This window comes from Hesperophylax consimilis, chromosome 29, assembly GCF_061612785.1.
Source record: "Hesperophylax consimilis isolate HC1 chromosome 29, BYU_Hcon_1.0, whole genome shotgun sequence".
Taxonomy (NCBI): domain Eukaryota; kingdom Metazoa; phylum Arthropoda; class Insecta; order Trichoptera; family Limnephilidae; genus Hesperophylax; species Hesperophylax consimilis.
The window spans coordinates 2,707,705-2,724,225 of record NC_142864.1 but is presented as its reverse complement, the minus strand read 5'-3'; positions in this window follow the sequence as shown (position 1 = coordinate 2,724,225).

Here is a 16,521-nt window from a genome sequence, read left to right as displayed (position 1 = left end):
TAAAATTGGTTTTAATTAAATTTTAAAATTAAAAATTCTACTCTCTTGAGAGCTTGACATATTATAATCTCATAGTGCGCGAATGCAAATATATTATTGTGCTGATTTGCCGTCTGCTGCCGAATCTGAAGATCAAGGAGCGGAACTCAATTGCGAGTGATATTTCTGGTGAGTATTCTGTTTATGTGTATTTTGGTGGCTGGTTTATAAGTTGTAGCTTCTCCTGCAGAGTGAATTCAATAATCAATCCATTTTTTTCATAGGGAATTAAAATATTCCCTGATGGTCTGGGTGATTACAAGCCAGATTATCACCATACCCCACTACGACTTCTTGCATAACATGACTTTCCGCCACAAATAAAAGTAGGTACTAACCTTACCAACATAATGAATTCATGCCATTTTGTATTGGTTCTTTCGTTTATTCCACCCATGCTACATGAGACGAATGTTTAATCCTCGGTTCCTGCTCGCCTATCTGACTGAATCTTGTTTCTATCCGAGTCTATGTAATGCCGTCTCGTGGATGCATCTAACGTACTGCGTTATCGATACAACATCTCCGATGGGAGTTGGTACTCATTCGTTTCTGGCAAGAACGTCAACGGAGGTACTTGACTGAGAATCAGAGGCGTGACACTTGGTAATATTACTTATTTTAAAGCAAAAATAATATCTCCAAGTAGGAAATCAACAAACACGAGGATGAGGAAACAAGCTACAGTCTGCCTCGGAACAGCAATAGCAGTGAGGAGGGCTGTGAGTGTTCTAAAATATTAACAGCCTTTCTGAAAAAGTTATAAGTCAAAACAGTGAAAAACTTACATGGTCTTAAACCAGGCTCAAGGCCGGCTTTACCACATGAACTTTGAACGGGCGTATAAGAATCTCTTAGTTCTTTCAATGAGATGATCATATATAATAAATATTAAAAAATAACCATCACTTATCACAAGTTACTACTTTCATATTATTATGATTATTATGAAATATTAAAGTACAATGGTCGTCGATCTTTGTTTTGATGTAAAAACTCTTTGAATGTAAACTGGTTGTACAAGCTTTTAAAAACTCACGCGAAGATCTTTCGTTTTTTATTAAATATTTGTACTTTCGCTTAATTATTATTGTTTTTTTTTTAAAATATTAGCGCGCTCCCTCCAGCATTCGTATTTAAATATTTCCCTTTCGAACCATCTTTAAACGTTTACTAAGGGGCCTTAATAAAGCCATCACCAAATAAAAGTCCAGTTGTTTATTGAACACTGAGTTCTTATTTAAAGGGTTTGTGAGACAACCGGGAGTTACAGGTAAAGTTGACCGTCCGCCTCTGCTTTATGCATTGAACATGAATATAGGCATGTTTCAAGTTTGTCATTGGAAGACGCACCATGTGAAGCATGTCTCACCCATCATTACTATGTATTTCCTCAGTTTGGTTCTCTGCCTCTACCCTGTCAAGGATATGTTCTCCTGGTGGATGTCTGAAGGTTCCAATCTGACATGAGATCCTTCTGCCTCATTCAATATTAAATATTCGAAACACGTTGCAGTATAGATTCAGTCCTTTTTCAGAGCTAGTACTTATAATAGTCAACAGAGAACTTTTGAAAACTAAAGCAATATTAATAGCATTCACACAATGAAATAGAAAAAAAAATTATCGCTGCGCACCGGAATACAATTTTGGCTTTGACGAACGTTCCAGCACCGTTCGCTTCACCGCTTCATATGTACGTTCCCGGATTTGCACACAAAAAAAACCTCTATGATAGAATGCCCGGAACTACTTCAAAGAATTCAATTAAGATTGCCCATCAGACAAACCAAACAAAACCACACTTACTCAACACAAAACCTCACATTTTCATACCTAAAATCAATAAATAACATTCACATAATACATTTTACTCAACACAGACTAGATCTATCCCCTTCCCTCCCTCTCGCACATCACATCTCCATAGGATAATGTAACTATTTTCTCTTTTATATACACTAAATTAAGATACAGAAGTGGAAAAATTGGTTAAGTAATTATACATATTATACCATACATTATAAAATATTTTACAACTGTTGGTTTTCCAAATAAAAGAATATATATTTTTTTAAATAACTTACAAAATATGTTAGGCTGTCGGTTTCCCAAAAAAATAAAATAAAATAAACCTTGCAAGAAAAGAAAAAGGCATGAATAATAGCGAGGACGTATAAAAGGGATCTTGATTATTATTAAATACACCAAAAACCTCACTACTTTGATGCCACCGAAGAGGTAACGGTAGAAGTACGCTGGTATATCCGTGTGCTGAAGTAAGCTAAAAATTTCCTCACTTCGGGTGAAATTCTTCTAACATTCTAAGATGATCAATTTAATTGACCTTTTTGGTGGCTACATTGATGGCAGAGACAAGGGAAATAGACCATGAACCATTATTATTATTATGAAACTACAGGCTCGTTTCAACTCCGACCTGAATGTGTCCACTATATAATAAGATAGAGTGTGCTGAAGTAGACATTTTTGCGATAATTTATAAAGATTCAAAAAAAATTCCTGCTATTGCTCAAAAATATGCAACGATTGTTGAGCTAATTTATTAATCACTTTTATTTATTTGTTTAGTGTCTCTTTTATTTATTTAATTTCAACGGTGTAAATAAATATAAAAAAGGGAATAAATATAAAAAATAGGAATCGCACTTCACAGTTATTGCGAAGTACTAACATAATTTAGTTTTGAATGAAAGTGCATAAAGTTGTATATGACAGTGCCTTATTGTAACTTGTAACCATAAATAAACCACTCATGTTGTAACCTACCATCTATGCAGTTAAGTAGATCCGCCACTTCTGCAATCTATTACTAACTTAATGTAATCTATGTACAAGCGAGTGTTTGAAATGCTCAGTGGTATCAAATGGTATTGTTACATTTAAACAGGATTTTGGAACAAGTAGCTCTCGTAGGTATATGAAATTCAATGACGTTAAGTATATCAGGAAAGTGAGTTTTAAATTTTGTAATTTCACGAACCTATTTGTTGAATAATTGAGTTCTTACTACAGGATTGTTCTCCGCTTACGTCAGAATATCTATAAGAACCCTGTGTCACCCATACTACTGCAATGTGCGTCTACGCACAGTGGCCCCTGCCTATTTTTTACTCACACACCAAACGCATAACTTCCATTGGGTAGGCGCTTTGGGTAGTCCGTGCAGTTTGGTCGTAGTTCGGCGAAAGTCGAGACACTTTTGTGTCTATTATCTACGGCGTCTATAAGTCGAAATGTTTTATGTCTCTTGTCTCGTCTGTTTTCTTTCGATTCAACATAAGTAACACTTCTATTAGCCCACCTCTTCAGTGTTTCGTGGGCGTAGATACTTTACGTAGGTTTGGGTTACGTCACGTCGGTGTGCCTCAAGGCCGACTAGAGAACAGTCCTGGGCGCGCGACCACCAAATTACCAAGTCATAGCTGTCGCTGAATAAAGTTAACCATTTAAAACAGAATAATGCTTTATTTTGATTGCTCATTGCGTGGTAAAACCATTTAAGATTGAGAAAGGGACGCTTTTTATGGTTTGGGTGTGTAGAGCAAATAAAGGAGTTTAATGAGAATATATGACGCGAATGTGAACGGAAGAAGAATTCGGGTAAAGGATCGTAGTATCGTCGGGTTGTAGTATCAATAACTATCGCCGCCATTTGCAAACTGTCGTTGCGCGATGGCACTGACTTGATCACGTGACGTTTCGAAATCCGTCGCGCGCCAATCTAGTCGGTCTTGGGTGTGCCTATAGCCCATACAATACGCGTACAATGGGTGCGGTATAGTACAGTGCACCTAACCTACAGTGTGTACAGTAATGCGAGGCACTTCGGGCCGGGTGTTAGGGCACAATAGGGCCGAGGCCGGCTAATGCGCAAAACATCTGCCAGATTCTCTACACTGAAGAGGGGGAGTGTATTGTTACATGGGTTTTATGGAGAATTAAGGGGTACTCAATCATTGGTTACCGATAATAATAATAATTCAATGATTTGTATAGCGCCGGTTTTTGTGAAAATCGCCTCAAACAATATACATATATATGAACAATTTATCACCAATGTGTTGGACGCTGCGTAAAAATGTATGTATTTTTAAATACATTTAATTGAATTTCACTTTTTTTTCGGTGATGACTGAAGTAATGCAAATATTTGAAGTGGAAATTTACCCACTTACGATAGCTCACTAGGTATATTCTGTTGTTAAAATCCATGTAAAAGCCCGGCTGGCCGTAAAACCAAATAAATTAATACGACGCCACAAAATGAATTTGAGATTATTGAAGAAGTAATGATAAAAAAATGTTCAAACTAAGGGAAGTCGTATTACTAAAAGCGTCACTATTTTCGAAAGATTTACTGACCCCGGAACCATCAAGTCCAATTTCACGAGAGCCGCAAAAAATTGGAACCCTTAAAAAGGTTTGACAGCTCTGGCCTTCATATAAAACTGTTTCCATAACATATTGTGCCGGAGGGCCAATTACGTAGTGTAGGGCAAGTTCACATTCTCACTGAAGGGCTCATTTAGAATCTGGACCTACATGAGAATTTCCTATCGCAAATAACATACGTTATTTTTTTTATATTGTTGGGGTTAATAAACGGCATTAAAATCGGGTATCATTATTGGCGACAATAAACAATAATAATATAAACACGTCGTCGGCTTTCGGCCCGGATAAAAATGGAAGGTGAACACAAAATGTGTTGTGTTTATTTGACTGTGGGTTGCAGATTGTGTAAAAATGTGTACGTTATCGATTCGATAAACTCGATAACGTACTAATACTTTGTTGAATTTAAAATGACCACAAGGGGTAAAAAAAGAAAAAACTTAAGAAAATTCGTCGAACGTCACAGCGGTGCTGCCAAGGTTTGGTATCTGTGAGAGGATATTGTGTCAGCGCTTTATTAGCAGCAGACACATACCTGGACGGATGACGAACCTCGTGCTGGCACTGTTGGTGGACGCGGTGCACTCTCTCGCTGCAGCAGATGGTCCAGTTTCCTCACAACCTAGGATTCTTGCTGCAGAGTCTCCACCTTCTACCTTCGTGACAGCGTGTGGTATCTGTTACGATTTAAAGTATCCCAATGTTTTGTGTAGAGCTATTTATTGAGTTTCTAGGTTGTTGTGATCAAGTATAATTTGGGGCATGTTCCAGAGTGGTAGATACTATCATTAACGCCCTGGTGAAAGAGTTGAAACGTAGCTCGAAAAGTTATTAGCCGCGTTTAGTGAATAGTCAGTGACGAGATATGAATAGTCATCCCCACTCCCTTCAACCCCACAACGTAACTAAAATTAGAAATGCCATAGTCTCCACAGGCAGTTACGACTCTTATGATGGAAAGACGGCCTTTCTTTAAAACGTTAAAACGGTAAATTTTGAACGTACCCAGGTATTGACTACTGAGCCACCTGACAAGCACCTGTCCCTCTCGTATGTCGCCCATCTGGTCTAATCCTGCAGCGGTGTTAACATTAACACGATCATTAACGCACGTTAGTTCGCAGAGCAGACGTAATCCCGTGTTTAACGTAAAACAGTGCTATCCCCATTAGCCGCGTTGGCAGAACACCAGCGAACGGGCTTTAATCCAGTATTCGTGTTATTACGTTGTTACTGATGACAGCTGTACAGGTGAATATGTAGCAGACTCGATCTTTGCAAAAAATGTCACAAGAGTATGGCAGATACCTAACGGTAATTTTTTTTCAATTTTTAACTAACGTACCTACCGATAGATTCAGATTATGTAAAATGTATTATATTAGCAGCCTGAAAACTTCTGGATTTGTGATGAGAACGCGTCGGCTTTCCCATTTTCTAGAACGGTCGCGACCACTCTACTAAACGCGCGCCTATATAAAGCTTCGTCTGCCTCTTTCTTTAATTGTCTCTAACAACCGTTACCCATAAGTTTATTTTAATCCTTCTAATATCAAAACATAGTTTGACACTGATAATTTTGCAATAGCAATAATTACATCGCCAACATAGGAGTATTAGAGTTACAAGTACAAAATAGCAGCAGAAATCACAATTAATTTGATAATTAATTATAATGCAGTACCTACCGAAGTACCTAATATATACGCAATGAAAAATAACTATTTTCAGGTGTAATTCTTTTCCGCAAAGTTGACAAGATAAGTTAAAATGGAGGCACTTCGTCCTAATACTGTAATCAATTTCCATGGGTTTTTCCACATAAATCGCTTTATAAAATAGATAAATTTCCACAACATTAGGAGATCGAGTCATTTTCGTATATCAACCAATTTCTTTTACTGCTTTATAAAATATGCCTCTAGAACTCAAAACTATCACATTCATAAATTAATCAACCATTTTACACCGTTAATATTTTCCTAAGAACCTTATACTTATTCACACTTATTCGCATCTACTAATCATACTAATTCACACATATTCGCATCTCTATAAAGAATCCTTTGTGAAAACACTGATGAATAAAGCAAAAACAATCAGCAAAAAACCACTCACATTCCAAAGAAAAAATCCCAACAACGTTAATCTTAGCGAGGATTAGTTCTAGGAATGAAGCTATACCTACAAACATAGTTTGGCTGTTGTAAAATAGTTTATATTATACGTAAGGGTCGGCCTATCCTGAAACTCTGGGAACTACTCGAAGGGGATTTAATCGTTTCTCGCTTAATGAAAGGCCCTCAATCAAAAGCCAATACACTGAGTATCTTGTAATCATTACTAATGACCCAAGCTCGGGGAATGATCGGTTGGGATAAAATGCTGATTAACTATAAGAGAATTACTGTAGGCTAAAACAATGAAAGAATTTAAACAATGGGATGTGGGTGAGAACTTTGGTTCCTTTGATTTTTCATTATGTGTCAAAGACAAATATTGTAATCATGAATTCTTGGACATGTAGGAAAAATACCATAACAACAGCATTGATTAAACTGAGATGAGAATTACTTTACTAAATTGCTGATAAATAATAAGAATAATCATTTTTATTCCAGGATGTGGGGAGGTTAGTGCAATCCCACGTGTTCTTTTTTATTCCAGGATGTGGGGAGGTTAGTGCAATCCCACGTGTTCTTTTTTATTTCAGGATGTGGGGAGGTTAGTGCAATCCCACGTGTTTTTTTTTATTCCAGGATGTGGGGAGGTTGGTGCAATCCCACGTGTTCTTTTTTATTCCAGGATGTGGGGAGGTTAGTGCAATCCCACGTGTTCTTTTTTATTCCAGGATGTGGGGAGGTTAGTGCAATCCCACGTGTTCTTTTATTATTCCAGGATGTGGGGAGGTTAGTGCAATCCCACGTGTTCTTTTTTATTCCAGGATGTGGGGAGGTTAGTGCAATCCCACGTGTTCTTTTTATTCCAGGATGTGGGGAGGTTAGTGCAATCCCACGTGTTCTTTTTCTAATAAATATCATGACAAAATGTGACAATATCAGTACGTCTATATCAATATCTACATTTGTAAGAACACGTGTTCCGTCGTCCAAAGAAAACACTCGCTTTTGGGTGGTACTTTGTTAGGAACTTTTTCAATTTCTTTCGTTATTGGCCTACAGTCCCATTTTGAACAGGAAAACGAATAATTTATCGGATTTTAAATAAATTAACAGTATTTCACATCAGCAAGTTTTCTACGTGTACCCTAAAATACAAGGAAATAATTGTAACAATGGAAGCCGGAATCATTTTTTTTGATTTTTCCTATTTCCTAATTCAGTGTAAATAACTCGACGTCGACATCTTGTTTTTGAATTCTAGGACTTGAGAAAGAATGGAGAACAAATAACGCAGGCATATTCTACATTAGGGCGAACCAACGAACAGTAAAGAGACTTTTTAGGGTAATTATTAATTTTTTTTAATTTTTTTTTTAATTTTCGGGAAATCGACAGTTTACATTTAATCAGTTTGTACATAAGTATAATATAGCCAAAATAAAACCAATTATGGATTTCCTCTTTGTGACTTTACCTCTACTGAGACAGCATAATATGAAATAAGTAAATAAAATTTGTAAGAAAGGAATATAAATCAATAAATTTATACAAATAAAGGATTATATAAAACGAAAAATTTACAAAACAATACATTTATAGCCATGGAGTTGTAGATTTAAATCAAATCATGATTGAGATATAAACAATAGAGACATAAACATTATTCACAAATCATCAGAGAAATATTCTTGTTTTCGCAACTGAAAATATCAACCTTGGATAATACGCTATTGTAATTATCGCATAGTCTGTTCAGGCAAGAATTCTGCTTAGAGTTCGTTTTGCATTGATCAACCCTGAACAGGACACATTATTAATGTGTTCGCGAAAAGACAGCTCGTAATCCAAAGTGACACCGAGGTCCTTGATAGACTGCAGAGTAGATAAGCAAAGATTATTTAGTTTATAATAAAACTTAATATTAAACTGCTAAGAAATAAGGCATAAAATATCCAGCCATTTCAGAAGAACTCCAGTTTTCAAGTAACCGAAAACCTATTATAAAATACACGGTTTTAATATTGAAATACATACTACAAATTCTCTTCGATAATAATCAGAACGAATTCCATATTCGGCATCCGCCTCATGCGATATCACGTTACGTCGACTCCGTAATGGCCCCGGCATGTAATGCTAACTGGATGTGATATTCACATATCCCCGTCTTTTCTCTTTGCTATAACCACAGCCGCTCAGAGGCGTGCGTGCATTCCATATAGGCCCATTAGGCATCTTACATAGGAATCGTAACGCCGCCCGCACCCTACATATAATGTGTCAAAAGCAGAAACCAAGTATGCAAAATGACACAAACTTCAAATTATTCAATTTTTGACTACATCCTACACAAAAATATGTATGTAATGCGCATTTCAATTAGTGCTATCTGTTGATACCTCTATTAGTTAGTACAAGCAAAGAAATGTTAATTTCTATATAACTATCCAGTAATTGGCTTGTAATATGCATAAATGAAGACGTTATTTGAATGTTCGACGTAACAGTTGCTAATGCTAACAAATGACGTTATCAGAAGTAAACTGGAGTACTCGTATGCTAGTGGTGTGAGGACTAAATATATAAATATGATGCGTAAATATACCAAACTAAATATATAAATATGATGCGGACGCATGGAACTTATCCGAGGTTCAAGCACCATATAGTCTTACTTGAAGCTAAAAATATATTTAGCCTAGAAAGGAGACGTTCTACAAATCTTGCAATACTTTGTTAAAATATAATCCATAACTCTATTGATAGCCCGTTCCTCTTGGAATGCTATGACTTCATAAACTTCAGCCGTAGTCGTCGCACGACTTGTTCAAGATACCACACGGCATAAAAGATTTTCGAGCACACGGGTAATATTGATGATGAATTTAATTTCTGAAACAGTATATATGTTTGATTCTTCTTTAAATAGCCTTAAATTTTTTTGTATAATTATCTTTCCAGCTGTTAAGAGTGTCAGTATGAGAAGAGTGTACTGTAATTGAATAAAATAATCTGTCGTAAAATAATTAGCAATTTATTTTTTCTAAAGCCAGCAGCAATCGGTTGTAGGTTTTTTTAAATCTGTACGCCACTGTAAGCCACTGGTGCAACGGGGATAAATATCACAACATACAAACTATACACAAACTCGTAGGACATCTCCTCAAGGATATCTCATGCATGTAAATAAGGTCGGTATGTATTCTGATTATATTAAAACATCGTCAACTCAAGAAAATGCGTATTTCTGCGAATCAGAGATTTTCTACGACATTTTTTCTTATTTCCAGATCAAAAAGCATGAATTTTGAAACCCTAATTTTAACATATAAAAAAATATTTTTAGGAAATACTAATTATTTATTGTGTAATGGATTCAGATGAGAAAACAATAATTATATGGTTTGACCGTGTAGAGCTAATGAAAGGAGAAAAGAGTATAATGATAGGTATCTGATGATGGACACTTTAATGCTTTCCGATACGTTGGCTAAAGAAGGAGGTAGCGCAACACGTCATAAAACCCAAAAAATAAATCACTGTAACTGTAAGGAGGGTGTTTTAAGGAAATGAGAGATATGTGGGATGGGTAGGAATCTGGGCACAAGGTCCAGGAGTGATAGAGGTATGAATCCATCCCTCCTACCGGTGCAAGACGATGGGTCGAGAGAGCACGGCTGAAGAGGTCAAAGGGTCTCCCTCAACCCACCACTCCCAATCCGGTATGCCACGTGGTTGGCAGGCAAACGCATCCGCCGCCAATACCTGGACAAACCTCACCCCCGTGAACCTGGGCACCCCTGCTAGATCACAAAAAGTAGCGAATCACTTGGGATGGCCTTTGGCAGAGGTGTTTGGTTTTCAAATAAACGATTCCCGGGCGGCGGTAGCCATGTATGCCTTCCAAAATAAGATTGCACTATTTTTAAATTAATTTATAATGTTGCACCACAAAGCGATGAAAATCTATGAAAATCCATTATTATTATTTATTTATTACACACGTTGCTTCTTATGACTTATGACGTTTGCGTCATTTTGCATACTTGGTTTCTGCTTTTGACACGTTGCTTCTTATGACTTATGACGTTTGCGTCATTTTGCATACTTGGTTTCTGCTTTTGACACGTTATAGACAGTAGGGTGCCTGCGGCGTTGCGATTTGACTTCGTGCGTATTTGGTGTTGATTGACATTTCTCTACTCTCTATAAATATAATATGCATAAACCTACTGGAAGAAATTTTCTAAATGATAGTGAAATCCCCATCAAAATCCGTTACGTATTTAGAGATACGAATATTTAGAGATAGTTACTGCTGACACAATTCCTTGTTTATCATAAGTCTTTTATTGCGAGCCACGACGAAGAAGTATTCAGGTCAGCGGTGAGATGAAATAGACGCTGAAACTTCGTTGATTTGTATTTATTCCTAGAACTGTTTATGTGTGTTTTGTTTATAGAATGATTAACGTCTCTTAAAACATCAGTAAATATATTCATTTAATTTGTACCGGTGCAAACAGCGAGCTAAATGAATCGGTGAACAACAATCTATCAAATGCTAATGAATACAGACTAACAAAAAACATTTAAGCGATGTTTTGTTAAAAAAAACATTTATTCTTATTAAAATTCAGAACGAACCTTAAAACATTCCTTCAGAAAATTATGTAGGTTTCTATTTATTGTTTTTGTGTTTAATTCGTGGAGCTTCATTAATTTTATTAAGTTCTGCAAGTATTTTTTGGTTTTCGTTATTGTTACAGCAAACGATATCCATAGTCTCAAGATCTGCATAGCTGAATGTCTAGAAGCAATAACTCGTTGGATTTCTTCAAAGAAGCTGAAGCTGAATCCATCTAAGACTGAGTTTATCTGGACGGCCACAAACAAACGTCAACATTTCATATACGGTTCACCTATTTTTATTTCCGGCAGCGATATCATCCCAAAAACAACAGTCAAACTTCTCGGAGTCAATTTAGATTGGAAATTCTCGTTTAAAAGTCAAATAAATAGGACAGTAAACACAGATTTTTTCAACTAAAACTCAAGTCTGTCCGAAGAAACATTCCTACAGCGGCAACAAATCTACTCTTACGTAGTCTCACGTCTCGATTAATGCAACGGCATTTATGTCAACCTTCCAAAATATCAAATTGACAAACTTCAATCAGTGTTTAATGTAGCAGCACGGCTCATAACCGGGGTTTCTAAATATTCGCATATTTCAGAACACCTTTGTAACATTCACTGGCTCAAGTGCCCTGAAATAATTTAGTACAAATTGTGCTGGATTTCTGTTAAATGGCCCCACCCTACATCTCTGAACTATACCTTCCGGAAAACACTGATCCGAGGCAGTCAACTCTTATAGGCAGACTGATGGAACCAAATACTAAGTTCTGGGTATCAGTATTAAATCCATCATTTCATCATCATAGTTCATCATCATGGTTATAATTTTTTTGCAGCTGTATTTAATTGAATATTTGTTACATAAATTTATAACTGCATTATTCGTTTATTCGTTGATTTTTCAATTCATTTAGTCATTTTTATTACTAGTATAAATCCTCCATAGCGGGGACATCGTCAAACCACTGCTAAACCCAGTTAATATAAATTCATAACACAAAGGCTTTCATTACCTAATGTAGCACTTAGAATTCATGACAATAAGCCTGAAATGTATTTACATCATCCCCCGAATACAATAAAAAAAGAAAACAAAAGCCCAACAAAAAGAAAAGTTGCAAATGCCGACGTGTAAGCTTTTAAGCGTGCAGGGAAGATACTTACGGAAGAATATCACAAAAAGGTGAAACGTTTAACGAAGAAAGCGTGATGGTGTCTTTTAAAGAGGATGTGTTACATTCCACGTTGGGCGCCAGTCTTATGATTATTCATGAGTATTTAAAATATCTGATAAATAAAACCTAACCTAACTTTCGGCTTCCAAAGCTCTCTGTCTACTATATTATTTAAGGGTGCAATAGTGCGTAAATGCGTCGATCTAATGCTATAAAAAAAGTATGACACTTTTCACAGTACGCGAAATTGTAAAAAATAAATATTTAAATGTATATAATTATTGATAATTTCAGGTTCAGTGACTTAAAGTAAGTATGTGTTTGTGTGTACATGTACATTGTACATAATACATAAAACCTAGTATGTTTTTTTTCACATAAATCATAAAAAAGTGGCAGGTGTAAAGTGGGAATATAAAGCTTATCGCCTTCTGCATAAGGAATGTTATTGTTAGTGACTCGATTACGAATGTTACACGACGTGGTGCAACGTCTTAAAGTCAAATTACTCAGTTTATTAGATTACCACTTTAATAGATACAAAGTCTACATGTCTCGAGAACAATGTTCGTCAGGAAGAGCCGTATACTGATTTTAAATATAGGTTAACATGAGGAGTGTAGACGGCGGAGGGGATGAGCAATCCCAAATCGGCAGAAGAATAATTGATGAAGGAGCGGGGATTTATTGCGGAATTATAAGTTCGTTAGAAGGGGAAAATTGGCTAAGCGGGAAAATATTCAATAGAGGATTGTTCAGAAATAATATTATCTTTTAATCGTTGTATGAATCCTATACATTTCCAGTACAAAGGCTAAGGAAGTCGGCAAAGTCGACTACTACGTATCAAGTTAGCATTCGTGTTGCTTTTCATTGCTTTTACAGTTAGTAGCAGTAGCCAACAGTGGATAGGGTAGAACCTCCCCGGCATCCTGCGAGCCTGGAAGTTGTAGGATTAACATAAAACAAATATGTATGAACTCCCCTAAACACAATATAATAATGAACTTATTACGCGCGGTGCGCAACGGAAAATAAAAAATAACAGCGGGCAATGGAACCGGTATAGGACGGGAATTAAATAAAGAAATGGCAAGAAATTCGCCGGGAACATTGTGAAATATGGCGGGATTGCGTGATTCTTTATCTAATGAGATTGGCTGAACCGGAAATCCGATTTGCAGCAGGAAGTGACGTCAGTGTAGAAGTACGGCTTACTTGAAAAATTCTAATTTAGTCACTAACCGTACAACTTGGAATTGTTATTTTCACGTCATTCGGGAAAATTTAATTATAATAAATCAGTTTTGTTAGTCTAAATGTATTCGCACATCGCATGCGAACCAATTTTTGTGGACTGTAATCAATATTTTCTTATCGTTTTAAATTGACAAAACTATTTAGGAAGCGAGATAACATTTCGTTGTAACTGACTTACCCCTGGTCCTTTGAAAGAGCACATGTACCTAAATTTTTCTGATTCTCTTATCAGACTAAATATTAAATACACTTTGAGGATCACTTAACATGTACACTGCACAACTTGTCTTAAAAGAGTGACAAGATATTGATAAAATGTTGCAATTGTCATTCAGGTCGGTAATCCTAACTATCAAACAGGGACAGGGAATTGGATAAGGGAATGCGGGAACGTATGTTAATGAGAGACGCATAGTTGCGTCAACACTAAAGTTTGTAATCTTTTTTTTCTTGCAAATCCCGTACCCATCCCATTGAACAATTTTTAAGATGTTATGTTATAATATGGAAGATGGAAATTATGCTGTTAGCTGAAAATAACTAGATTGACACAAACATTTTGGTATAATCGATAAAATAGTAATCGCACGTTAAATATTATTAGCATGGTATTTCACGCAGAATCAATCTTCATGGCGAGAATATTTTAAAATCACCTGTAGACCCGACGCATTAACATTACTTCTACACTCATGTATCACGGGAAGATATTATTATATGTATTATATTTAATCTAATTTATAGATATTGCGGATGTGGCAAACATGTGACCCGAAAATCAGGAAACGTCGAGGGACGCAAAATGAATTTATTTTTAAATTTTAAATATAATGGCCATAACCGGCGATGCGGCCCAAAACCGGCAACCGAACGAAAACTCCGTCGAATATTTTTTAATATTCAATTTAGAAAATAACATTCGCCGCGGGCTGTCGGCCCGTTTGAAGAAAGGGTAAAAATGGGGAAGCACAGAGGATGAGGCTAGGGAAAATAAGAGGGTGAAATGTAAGAAGTGGGGAAATGAAGAGTAGGGAAAGCGCGGAGAAGGAAAAAATCCCTCAAAGAAAACCTCAGAGAGAGCGATATATGTGAAAAATATGAAAGGAAAACAAATAGAATAAGAGCAGGGGCTTGGCGGTGCTAGGAGATGGGAGAGGGGAGGGTTGAAGCCGCAGACCGAGGCTGGGATGCTCGCGGGCCGAACGGACAAGCGTGGGAGACTTTTTAGATCATCATTCAGTAGTTAAACATTACATTGACTTTAAATTAAATTTTAAATTAAATCTGATATTATTTATCCGCAGGAGACTATTTTCGTAATACCTTACTTATTGTTCGCAAAATATAACATTTGTAAGAAACAGATGGTTTCACGATAACTCATCACTAAATAAATAAAAGGTTATGTTGTAATATTGTTATAATTGTTATGTTATAATTGTTATATTATAATATATTATTATAATTGTTATATCTGACCGATCGCCCTCGATTTAGCAGGCCACTACAACCAGTCAAATGCAGTAGGTATATCTGTTAACAATACTACCAATAATTATTTCGTTAGCTTTCTAACTCAAAGGCCTCATAAACTATGTATCGTATTGTATCATGTTACTGCTGCCACTACCTAGCGTTTACATTATTTATTAACTAATTTAAGTCTGTATAACATAGGAGTAGGAATATTCTTATGTTTGTACTTTTTACTTGCTGTTATTATATGGATATGGTTATATGTATTTTTTCTATTATTTTTGTGAACTTGCAATCTTCAGAATATTACTTTTTATGAACTATGCATGTAAAAGCCCAATGGGCGTTTAAATAAATAAATAAAATAAATAAAGTAAAGCGCCCTTAAGGTGATGTTATCGCCGCAACGGCGCTGTAGAAATAATCCGAGTACTATTATTATATGCAGGTGTGACGCCCCAAACTCCACAAAAAATATTTATATATATATAATAAATGCGCATTATATTTACTGGCTAAACCTTATGAGATACAACGATATAATGTACCAAGGAATTGTATATCTTAAAAAGTCCTACAGAAAAGTCAGCCATATTATATGTCTATTATTATTATTTTTTGGATAATTTGTATAGCGCCGCTTTTGTGAGATATCACCTCAGGGGCGATTTACAGTTGATGCAGGTATTACAAAAAATATAAATATTACCAAAATAAAGTGAAGTTAAGTTAAGTAAAATGAAGTACAGGAACAGGTGACACGAAGATAGAAGATGGAGACTCTGCAGCAAGAATCCTAGGTGGTGAAGAAACTTATATATTCCATCTATATTGTCTATATTGTACATCTCCTAAGGAAAACCACCACCAACGCCGGATGCACGTCAGCTAGTCTAAATATAATACATCAATGGTTAGTTATAATATGTTTAAAAAATTTAGACAGAACCATTTGCATCTCTACTGATTCTAAACCAGTTTTTATTTATTTATTTATTTATTCATTTTCGGGAAATCGACAGTTTACATTCAATCAGTTTGTACATAAGTACTGTATAGCTAAAATAAAACCAATTATGGATTTCCTCCTTGTGACTTTACCTATACTGAGAAAGCATAATTTGGAGTAAGTGAATTGAATTTGTGAAAAAGGAATATGAATTAAAAAAATTATACAAAACAAAAGATTATATAAAATGAAAAATTTACAAAACAATACATTTATAGCCATGGAGAGAGATTAAAGATATAAATCCAATCATAATAGATATAAACAATAGAGACATAAACATTTTTCACAAACCATCGCAACTGAAAATATCAACCTTGGATAATACGCTATTGTAATTAATCAAATAACATAAAATGCAAAGCTTTGATTAATCTGA